The sequence below is a fragment of the Cetorhinus maximus genome, chromosome 10, assembly GCF_964194155.1.
Source record: "Cetorhinus maximus chromosome 10, sCetMax3.hap1.1, whole genome shotgun sequence".
NCBI lineage: Eukaryota > Metazoa > Chordata > Chondrichthyes > Lamniformes > Cetorhinidae > Cetorhinus > Cetorhinus maximus.
The window spans coordinates 109,848,794-109,861,084 of NC_135888.1; the positions used below are offsets into that span (position 1 = coordinate 109,848,794).

The 12,291-nt window shown below is 43.0% G+C and overlaps 1 protein-coding gene across 8 annotated transcripts in view; it reads right to left on the bottom strand.

Annotated features, from left to right (window-relative positions):
• LOC144685938 (rap guanine nucleotide exchange factor 6-like) overlaps positions 1–12,291 on the bottom strand; it is a 412,496-nt gene that overhangs the window by 277,612 nt on the left and 122,593 nt on the right. The window contains exon 1 of one of the 8 annotated variants that reach the window (XM_078550988.1): positions 3,082–3,187. The exons of 6 other annotated variants lie outside the window; for them this stretch is intronic. The gene's annotated coding sequence lies outside the window, so the exon portion shown is untranslated. One more of the 8 variants, XM_078550987.1, reaches the window with a different exon arrangement.

Sequence of the window (12,291 nt, forward strand, 5' to 3'; positions counted from 1 at the left end):
TAAGGGACAACATAAAACTTAAAGAAAAAGCACATTCCTGTCGAATGGGAAAGGTACAAAGAACAAAACGTAAAGCAGCAGATAGTAAGAGTTACAAAAAAAGGGAGTATGAAAAGAAACTCAAGGATATCAGAAACAATAAAAAGATTTTACAATTATGTTAGGGACAAGAGGGTGGTCAGGGCTAATGCTTCTCCCATGAAAACTGATAACTGATATTGCCACTGAAAATAAGAGAATGATGGATAGACTGATAATTATTGTACGTCAGTATTTACAGTAGAGGAAGGAGGATAATATTCCAGACATCCCACAGGCAAGTAACACTGAATCAGGGACACATCAAAATTAACCAAATAACAATGATGAAAAAAAAATTCACTAAAAAATGACAAATTCCCAGCACCAGGTGTTTCAATTCCAGATTTTAAAGGAAGAAGCTGAGAACATTGCAGATGCCCAAATATAATCTTCCAAAGTTGTCGCAAATCTAGAACCATTGCTTTAAATTGAAAAGTTGCACATATTACCCTGTTAATTAAGATGAGGGTGGGGGGGTGGGGGGGGGGTAAAACTGGGGAATAACAGACCAGTTAGCCTAGTAGCTGTTATCAGGAAATTATTAGTCTATTAGTAAGGGTAGAGTGACTTTATACCTTGAAAATTTTCAGCTGATCAGCGAGAGCCAGCATGGCTCTATAAAGGATAAGTCATGCCTGATGAAGCTGATTAAATTTTTGAAGATGTAATTAAAGTAGTGGACATGGCAATGTCTATGGGTGTTATTTATAGAAGACATCTGATAAAGTTTCTCATAAGAGACTGTCGGCTAAAGCTGAAACATGGAATTCCTTGGTTAGAAAATTGGCTGAGTGGCAGAAGACAGAGTAGGAATAATGGGTAGGTACTCTAAAATTGATAAATGTGACCAGTGGTGTCCCACAAGGATCCATGTTGGAGCCTCAACTATTCACTGTATGTATTAACAACTTGGATGAAGGAATAGAAATATATATCCATATTTGCTGATGATACAAAAGGCAGATAACAATGTAAGCAATTTAGATGGGAAAAGACAAAGAGATGCTAATAGATTAAGTGAAGGGACAGAACTGTTATAAACAGATTTTTCAATATCGGCAAGTATGAGGTCATCAATTTTGGACATTAAAAAAAGGACAGAACAGAATACTTGATAAATGATGAAAAGCTAGAAACCGTGGAGGTACATAGAAATTTGGGGTGCGGTTCCATGTATACAGATCATTTAAATGTCATGAACAAGTTCAGTAAATAATCAATAAATTTAATAGATTACTAGTCTTTGTACTTAGAGGACTAAAATGCAAAGGGATAGGAGTTATGCTACAGCTCTGCTTAGACCACACCTGGAACACTGTGAGCAGTTCTGGGCACCAGACCTTTGGAAGGATATACTGATTTACCAGATTGATACCTGAACTACAAGGAGAGATTACACAAATGAAGGCTGTTGTGTTGCCTGGAAATTAGATGGTTAAGGGGTGATTTGAGCAAAGATATCAAGAAGAGATATAGAGTAGATAAGGAGTAAGTATTTCAGTTGGTTGCAGAGTCTAGAACTAGGGGATTTAGCCTAAAACTAGAGGCAGGTCTTTCAGGAGTGAATTTAGGAATCACTTCTACATGCAAAAGCGTGGTCAAAGTTTGGAATTCTCTACCACAAATGGCAATAGATATTAGTTTTGATAAATCTTTAATCTGTGTTCGCTAAAATTTCAGCTAAAACATGAAAACACAGTGGACTGGTATTTCCTTGGAGCTGCTGCACACTTTCATTATAACTTACTAGAAGAACGACAAAAATCCTGTTTACATGCAAATTATGGCAGTGGAATGGAAGTAACTCCTCGGTAATACAAGACTCTTATTGCTTCACAAAAATGCCAGTACCTGGTTGTATTGCAAAGTTCATTGTTCTCTCTCATGATCAATGTTCTTTTGTAATAATGTGTCAACATATATAGCACTTCCTTTACTTCAAGTGTTAATATTTCATACCAATTTGAGTATGAAGTTAAAGACACAGAAGGCAAAATTGGTTCATGCCAACAGTGTCAAATGCATTCACAGGAAATCTACTTTTACTTGGTTTGAAATTAAAAATCTTTGCACTATTTCCCAAGTCAATGGAAAATAAAAACTGGCTGAAAAATGGGTTGCCAATTCGCTACAAGCCTGTTTCACATTGCTGACATGGACCAATTTCATCCAAATTCAGTTAATTAAATCCAGTGTAGAATGTTGCAGCTAAAACTGAACACTGAGAATGATAAAGAGTCCGAATTGCTGAAAACTGCTCTGCATAATGTTTAAACTTTATTTGAATCATGAATCCTTAAGCAAGTTCCAAATAAGAGCATTTTCTTTTAGTGCAATTCCTATAGCAGACACAACTTCCTACAATTTATATTGACTTCAGAAAGAAATACGACAATTACAATAAAGTTGATCGACTTATTTAAAATCGCTACACAATGATTTAAACAACATCACAACACTGCAATTAATCATTTGAAAGAATTCTGACCCAGCAATAGGTCCATTAAAACAATGTACCTGGTTTATGTATTTTTACAAAAATCAGAAAACTTCCTTTCAATCTCATTGCCAGCATTCACAACAAACTCATGCTCACAATTTTTTACTGAAGGAGTCAGTGAAATAAAATCCCCAAACTGCAACCAAACCCTGTAGACAAACACGGACTTTTAAAAGAAAAGAAGCAAAACATACCAGCAACTGCATATCTTAAGGTGTATTTTCTAGTTTACATCAACTCTAATCCATAAACTTAACTATCATCCTCTTAAAAACAACTTCCTGTCATGTAGCATAGACGAAGCACATTACCAACTCTGTGCTGTGGCTGAGTTGTACCGTAGATGTCAATTAACAGATATTTCTGTTGTATTCCAACTACATCCAGTCTGCTTAATTCTGATGTGTTTGATAACAAACTTCCAAAAAAAACCTTGCTTTGGAAAAAAATTCCAAAATAAAGTTCCACTTCAAAACTAGTGCAAATTGTTTTAAAGTAACTTGCTTTAGGCCAGAAACTTCATTTGTGTTTCAATGTTTCTTTTCCAGACTCAAACTTCCTCTTTTATAGCTTTTTTCCTTCCATTCTCCAAACGTGAAAGGCAGCATTGAAATTGGCTGTCTGCTCACCAGGAGCAAGGCATGTGCATTTCCTGCCGAAATGACCTCACAGCCTCAGTTGGTTAAAAAAAACATGGTTAAATTGCTCTGAAGTCGACAATTCTGCCTGCATACCAGTTTAAGCCTTCAACTGCTATCTGGCAGCTGCAGCTTAGCAATACATGCAGAAGACAAATGTGCTGTGTCTATGATTTAAAATTTCCAAAGCAGGATGCCACACTCCCCTCCAGCCCTTCATTTCCAACTATGCCTAGATTATAGCAAAAAAAGATGATGTTTTCCAACCAAAACATTAAACCTTAAAAATGCTCGAAGACAGTTGTCTATATGCCCAAATCACTACATTTCTTTTTTCTTGCCTTTGTAGAACCCATGCTGTTCCAACAAATGGTAATTGCGATTAACACAGACAATAAAGGTCCAACCTCAGCAGATCACAACAAGGCAGGCCAAAGCAGAGAAATAAAAAGCAGAGGTAAAATAAAATTCGAAGCACCACAGGCCGGTGTCCACTGAACCAACAGAGATCCAGATGCTTGAACACACACAAACAGACAAGAGGTTTAACCTAAAGACAAGTGCAAGGATAAGTGACATACACTTAATGGCTCAATTGTATTTTGAAAATGAAATCTGTCCTGTTAAACTATAAAATTTTATAAGATATATTCTTTTGTATTAGTCACAATACTGCAACTGATTACACTGAAAATTAACTAAAATAGTTAAATTTATGTGCAATATCTCTTGGCAAAACTTTTCAATGGGGAGTGTGAAACAATTTTTGTAAAATTAATTTTCTACAAGAACAATTCTCTAATCATTTTAAGTCACACCATTCCCATTTGTTGTTAATCAAAACAAAACCTGCATTTTTAACACATAGCTTCTAGCCTCAATTTCCATTGTTACCGATGTCTATGTTGTATTTAATTTGAAATTAAATAATTACCATAAAATTAATTGTTCAAGTGTTACAGTCCAGCCTGTGGAAATATTGTATTGTCGCCAGCCTTAAACTGCTGCTTTACCCATAAATGTAAACCGACATTTCCCAAAATAAGTAGGCTTTCATGTCATCACACGCTTGGGGGCTACAATTTCCACTCATTTACTAAAATAGTCCAAATGTGTTGTCTAGTCAACAAGTACTAACTGGTGCCAACTAGTCTCACTTCTGAATAATTTGCTGAATTTATTTAGCATTGAAGTAGGCAATCACAGTTTGAAAAACATTCTGGTATGATTACAGTACTGTTGATAACTTCTACAGTTGATACCTCCAATGTCACATTCCTGAGTAAGACACAATGTGTTATCTCAGCATGGGAATCATTTTCAATAAATGCTTTTCATGTCTATGTAGAACAAAACATTTCTACAAAGGCAGTTCCTTCCTTCCTCTCCCAAACAGCATTGATAATCCACAGAATGTGGCCAGGATTTTCCCCTCGACTATTTGGCGGCGGGGCCCACTTGCCGAGGGGAAAATGACACGGGATGACATCGGGAGGAACCACCGACATCATCCCAGTCCCTTTAAATATTCACGAAGGCGAGTGGACAGCGAAATCAGCTGTCCGCCCGCCAACCAACCTGTCAATGGCCAATTAAGGCCATTGACAGGCTAATTAACCTTATTAAACACCCTGCCCAGCCAACTTTAAGGCTGGCGGGCAGGCCAGGAGCCCCAGCGGGCTGCAGATTATTAATGAAACTTCATCCACTGGTGGGATGAAGTTTCATGTCCGTTTTTTAAAAATTTAATAAATTTTGTGTGTTTATTATTAACATGTCCCATCTTGTGTGACATTGTCACATGGGGGGGACATGTTAATAATTTTAACATTTATCTATTTTTAGAGTTTACTTACCTCTCACAAATCTCCCTGAGACAGGACTTTGCCTCAGGGAGCAGTGCACTCTTTCGCGCGCATGCAAAAGAGCGCACTTTGACAGATGGGAATTCCCTCCACCTCCCGCACAGGAAGCGCATAGCATTTCCAGTCGGGCAGGCTGCTGGACAGGCCTTAATTGGCCCGCCCACTCAAAATGGTGGCGGGCCCCGTTTCAGCGGTGGGCTACAGCTGCCCGCCCACCGCCGAGTCGGTGGGGCCCGCCCTCCCACCCATCGAAGTAAGAATTCTGCCCTATGTGTTCGAATCCCACCATGGCCATTTAAAAATTTGAATTCAGTTTTATCCAAATTTTGTTTTAAAAGCTATTAACAGTGTAAGTGGCTATGAACCAATGGATTGCGACAAAAACTCAGCTGGTTCACAATGTCCTTCGGGGAAGGAAGCCTTTTGTCCTTACCTGGACCAGCCTATACATGTCTTCAATAGTTGACTGTTAACTGTCCTCAGAAGTAGCCTAGCAATTCAGTTATCAGAGCCAGGCACTAAACGTCCCCCTTGCCAGTAACCCCTCCATTTGAGAATGAATAATGAAGGAACCTTTGACAAATTTTAGGATGTGGACAAACATAATAATGCAGAAATTCATACTTCACTAAGTTGGCTGCTATCCAGGAAGTCCTAAGCATATAACTTAGAAGTTTAAAATGGTGGGATGCCAAAAGGAAGTGCAATTTTTGAGGTTTTGGAGCTACAAATCACCTGCAATCAAATGTTCTATTTCAACAAGCTTGTTCAAAGCTGGAGGCAGAGTGGCACACTCAATTTTGAAAGATTTTCTCTCCTTTACTAAGGAAACAACTAACTTTTACTCAATCCATCTGACTGTAGCAGAGCCAAGATTACCAATTCATAACCATGGAGCGACAAAACCCTCTATTCTACCTTTGTAAATTCATAGTGCCAAATATCAATGCCTCAACATACCGATAACTGAACTATTCATTGTTTTCTTAAAAAGAAATTTCTCTGGCTGTTTATTTTGAATTTTAATCAATTTTAACAAGGCTAAAGAAGTAAAACACATGACTTAAATCCAATTACATTTTGGATAAAATTGTATTCCTAGTAGATTGTCTTCAATGCAGTTACAGATAGGGTAGGGGTTGAGCAGTGGCAGGCAAGAAGAAATACAGTATATTTGTACACATCTCTAGATGATGTCACCAAGATATGAGGAAAAGGAAGAGCCAAAGGCACATCCTTGGAGAATTCCAGAAACCCTGTGTCCTGCCAACACAAGATGGCCACTGACACCCATCTACACATATACACATGTCCACTCATGCGCAGAAAACCAAAAACTGAATCTTGCCGACAATGGAAAGCAGATGCACAAATTTAAATGGCCACTTAGAATTTGAGGTAAGATAAAACATAATCTTATATATTTAGTAGTCTCATTGAATTTTTAAACATTTGGTGCAGATTGTGTGTGTTCTTAACTTGGGCATTTTTAATCATCCAGGTACAGAGCATCGAGAAAAATCACATGAGGAGGATCACATACGCATAAGCGAGACAGCCAATTTCCCAACCCATTTTTAATTGTGGCTGTATCCAGGTGTTTCAGTAGCTTCAGAAGCAAGAACATGAAAATCTGCTCTATTGCATTTTAAAGTGAGTTTGAAGTCTCAGTCTCTATGTACTACATGCTCACTTGTTTGAAATGGGTGCTTGCCATTGAAAAAATAAAGCTAAAGGAACATGCAAAAACGGGTATTGTATTTTTTGGCTGAATAAACTAGCCCTTTCCAAAATCCTAAAAAGAACAAGAAACTAAATGGAAGGCTAAGTATCACGCTGAGGTTGGGGGAATGAGTAGAATTCTGATCTCCATCGCTCGCAATGACATCACATGGGCCGCATTGACAGCAAACACAGCCTTCCAGAAATAATGGCATGGAAGTTGCATGGTCTGCAGTTCAGAGTTCATCGCCGCCTGCAATCAGCTGCGCGGCGCCATTTTATGTGGGCGGATCAATTAAGGCCCGCCCAGCTGAGCACACCCTGTGTGGGCGGAGGGAGTAGGCTGAGACGGGCCTGTGCTCTTTCACGAATGCACGCGAAAGAGCGCAGAAATCTCCCTGAGGCATAGAGCTCAGGGAGATTATTAAAATTTTAAAAAATTGAACTAAAGAAAAAAATTTTTTTTAAGACGTCCCCTCATGTGACAGTGTCACATGAGCTGGGACATGCCAATAAATTTTATTTAAAAATTTTATTAAAACTTTAAACACCTTTTTTTTTGCAAAAATATACTTTATTCATAAAATATCTTCAACCACATTCCAAACCTTTTCAAAATCACCATTACAAAGGTACAATCAGGTTCAACTTTTACAACATGTATCACAAGGTGCATCAGTACAAACAATGAATATTACAATCATTTGCAGACACTCATTTTGGGCTGTACAGCCCGAGGGGCTCTACACAGTTCCCAGCCCCTCGGTACACTGTGGCAGAAAGGTCTTAGGCAGCGACCCTTCCCCATTGCGCCTTTGCGGCAGCTGCCCCAAGCTTTAGTGCATCCCTCAGCACGTAGTCCTGGACTTTGGAATGTGCCAGTCTGCAACACTCGGTCGGGGACAACTCTTTGCGCTGGAAGACCAACAAGTTTCGGGCAGACCAAAGAGCGTCTTTCACCGAGTTGACGATCCTCCAACTGCAGTTGATGTTTGTATCGGTGTGTGTCCCTGGGAACAGCCCGTAGAGCACAGAGTCCTGTGTCACAGAACTGCTCGGGATGAACCTCGACAGAAACCACTGCATCTCTCTCCAGACCTTCTTTGCAAAAGCACAATCCACAAGGAGGTGAACAACTGTCTCTTCCCCACCACAGCCACCTCGAGGGCAACGTGCCGAGGGGGTGAGACTCCTGGCGTGTAGGAATGATCTGACGGGGAGGGCCTTTCTCACCACCAGCCAAGCTACTTCTTGGTGCTTGTTGGAAAGTTCTGGCGATGAGGCATTCTGCCAAATGACTTTGACAGTCTGCTCGGGGAACCATCCCACAGGATCCACCCTCTCCTTTTCCCTCAGGGCCTCTAAGACGTTACGTGCCGACCACTGCCTGATGGACTTGTGGTCAAAGGTGTTTCTCTGCATAAATTTTTCCACCAGGGACATGTGGTATGTCACGGTCCAACTACTTGGAGCGTTCCACGGCAGCGTGGCCAGACCCATCCTTCACAACACCAGGGACAGGTAGAACCTCAGCACGTAATGACACTTGGTGTTTGCGTACTGAGGGTCTACGCACCGCTTGATGCAGCCACACACAAAGGTGGCCATCAGTATGAGGGCGATGTTGGGCACGTTTTTTCCCCCTTTATCTAGAGGCTTGCACATCGCGTCCCTGTGGACATGATCCATTTTCGACCTCCAGATAAAGCGGAAGATGGCTCAGGTGATCGTCACCACGCAAGAGTGTGGAATGGGCCAGACCTGCCTCACACCTGATAACCAGGTTCTTACCCGCAATGGAGAGGGAGTGTCGCTCCCACATGCCCAGTTTCCTTTGCACCATAGACACTCGCTCCTTCCAGTTTCTAACGCATGCCCTGGTCCCTCCGAACCATATCCCCAGCACCTTCAGGCCGTCAGCCCTGACGGTGAAGGGGACAAAGGATCGGTCAGCCCAGTTCCCGAAGAACATGGCCTCGCTCTTCCCACGATTTACCTTGGCTCCCGAGGCCAGTTCGAACTGGTCGCAGATGTGGATCAGTCTGCGCACCGATAGCGGATCCGAGCAGAAGACGGCGACATCATCCATGCACAGGGAGGCTTTGACCTGAGTGCCTCCACTGCCTGGGATCGTCACTCCTCTTATGCCCGGATCCTTCCTGGTGGACTCAGCAAAGGGTTCTATGCTACACACAAAAAGGACAGGGGAGAGAGGACAGCCCTGTCTGACTCCAGATTTAATCGGAAAGCTATCTGATTCCCACCCATTGATTGAGATTGCACTACTGATGTTAGTGTAAAGCAGTTGGATCCAATTTCGAATTCCCTCCCCAAACCCCATTTTGGAGAGCACATCCACCATGTAGGTGTGCGATATTCTGTCAAAGGCCTTCTCCTGATCCAGGCTGATGAGGCAGGTATCCACACCCCTGTCCTGTGCATAGGCAATCGTGTCCCTGAGCAGCGCGAGGCTGTCAGAGATCTTCCTGCCCGGCACAGTGCAGGTCTGGTCAGGGTGGATCACCAATTCCAGAGCGGACTTGACCCGATTGGCGATGACCTTGGACAGAATCTTATAGTCCACATTCAACAGTGAAATGGGTCACCAATGTCTAATTTTCTCCCATCCCCCCACTTGTGCTTGTAGATGAGGATGATAATGCCTTTCCTCATGGATTCTGACATACTGCCGGCCAGGAGCATACTCACGTACACTTCTAGAAGGTCTGGGCCGATCCAGTCCCACAGTGCCGAATACAACTCCACTGGCAAGCCGTCGCTTCCGGGAGTTTTACTCTTCTTGAAGGACTCAAGGGCCTTAGTCAGTTCGTCAGGAGTTAGCGGTTTGTCCAGGCTCTCCCGTGTACTGTCGTCTAAGACCTTCGTGATAGAGGCCAGGAAGGACTGGGAGGCAGTGCTGTCTGTGGGCTTCACGTCATACAATTCGGCATAAAAGGATTTGCTGATCCTCAAAATGTCGGACTGTGATGACTTTACTGAGCCGTCTTCTTCCTTCAGGCTGCTAATCACAGAGCGTTCTCTGTGTACCTTTTGGAAGAAGAAACGTGAGCACGTCTCATCCTGCTCCACAGAGCGGACTCTGGAACGGAAGATGATCTTGGAGGCCTCCGAGGCAAAGAGCGAGGCTTGCTGGCTCTTCACCTCTTGGAGTTCCTCCTTGACATCGACCCCCATCAACTGCAGCCGGAGCAGATTCTGCATGTTTTTCTGGAGTCGGGACATTTCCCTCTGTTCCTTTCTAGCTTTCTGGGTGCCTTTGAGGATGAAAAACCTCTTGATGTTTCCCTTGTTCGCTTCCCACCAGGGTGTCAGGGACTCAAAGAGGGGTTTCACGGTTCTCCAACCTTTGTAATCCCTCTTGAGTTCCTCAATGTTCTCTGGGGTCAGCAGTTGCACGTTTAGCTTCCATGCCCCCCTGCCCACCCTCTGGTCCTTCTCTAAGTGGCAGTCAGCCAGTAGGAGGCAGTGGTCAGAGAAAAACACTGGCTTGACGTCGGTGGATCTGACTGCGAATGCACGGGACACAAACAGGAAGTCTATCCTGAAACAGATGGACCCGTTTGGCCGCGACCAGGTGTATCTACGCTGCGCTCCGTCTGCAGGGTTGCTGAAGATGTCGTGCAGCTTGGCATCCTTAACTGTTTCCATCAGGGATCTGGACGAAGCGTCCAATCTACTGTCGGCCCTGCCGGATCGTCCAGCCGCATTGATGATGCAGTTGAAGTCACCGCCCAGAATGACCGGCCTGGAGGTCGCCAGCAGCAGTGGGAGCTGCTGAAAAACCTCCAGCTGTTCGCCCTTTTGTGCCGGGGCGTACACGTTAATTAACCGGAGTGGAGCGTTCTTGTACATTACGTCTGCTACGAGGAGGCGCCCGCCCACCACCTCCTTAACCTCGGAGACGGTGAAGTTGCCTCCCCGCAGCAGAATACCCAGGCCAGAGGAACGAGAGTCCTTTCCGCCCGACCAGATCGATGGCCCGTGGGACCACCATCGTGACCATTGCCTGTAGGAGCTGAGGTGCGGTATCGCACACTCCTGCAGAAACAACAGGTCAGCTTTGACCTTGGCAAGGTAGTCCAAAGTCGCAACACATCGCGTAGTAGATTTAATGCTACGCACATTTATGGATACAATCTTTAAACCCATTTTAAAGCATTTATTCTCCTACCAAACCTGTTGTCTCTGAGAGTCCCAGACCTTTAGTCTGCTCCTTCATACCCGTAGTGTGCTCAAATTGCCAAAACTTTAAAAACCTCCATGAAACCTCATCCTGCCCATGGATGAGGTTTCATGATAAATGTGAAGGCCGCCTTGGCTCTTTGCCTGCCCACCAACCCTAATGTTGTATGGGCAGTTCAGTTAAGTACTTTAATTAGTTTTTAACTGGCCTTAATAGGCCTTTGACAGTCCAGCGTGTGCGCAGCTGACTCCGCTGCATGCCCGCCGAACTGAAGAACTGAATAACACGCAGTAACATCAGGACGCACGCCCAACGTCACCACGCATCATTTTACACGTCGGCGAACAGGGCCCACCACCGCATGCCAACCCGAAGATTCTGGTCCTAGAGGCATTTTCTAAGAGGCACAACAGAAAGAAAATGGATTTCAAAAATAATAGGAGGGATGGCTAAAAGATGTAATAGTGTTAGAAAATGAGGGGGAATGGAGAGGCAAACGTTTTGGGAGCAAATTCCTGAGCATGGCACTGAAGGAGCTGATGGTGCAACTGCCAATGTTGAGCTTAAGTGGGGCCGGAATGCAGAAGAATCTGTTATTCTGGTTCGAACTCTGCATTGCTGAAGCTTTGGAAAATGGCTTTTAATTCTTCCACTGCTAGATTTCTCACCAAAGAAACAATGAAACAAAACATTCCAAAAAAATTCAAACCAAGAAAGCAAAGTCACCAGAAATGGTATCGCCAGAAATAAAGCCAATTATAGATATCTTGCATCCCTCCTTTGCGAGACTTTCACATGCTGCTAGCCTGGCAACAGTCCAGCTTTTAACAAGCCAAAGCTAACAAAAGAGTTTTGCATTTTTCGAAATTTGTATTTTAAATGTGTAAATTTTCAAAAAGGAAATTTAAATAGCAAGTCCACACATGGAATAATTTAAATTCAAACTTCTCATGTCAAATTTCCTTTTTTTATTTCAATTTCAAAAACATTTTTCTTTGCCCACCCTCTTCCCATCATATATAAAACACTGTCCAACCTAAAGAGAAGGCAGAAAGCTGCTTCTTTGCTCAAATACAAAGGTATGACCAACTAACAAACTGCTGGAGAGCACTCAGGTCTTCAATATTTCTTCTGTGCTTTTGAGGAAGCATAGTCTCCATTCAGCCCATTTCTGATTTCAGTCAATAGCTTAGAAGTGGGGCTAGAATTAACAGCACATACACGATGAATGGTAGGACCCTGGGAAGTACCGAGGTTCAGAGGGGCCTTGGTGTGCGTGTC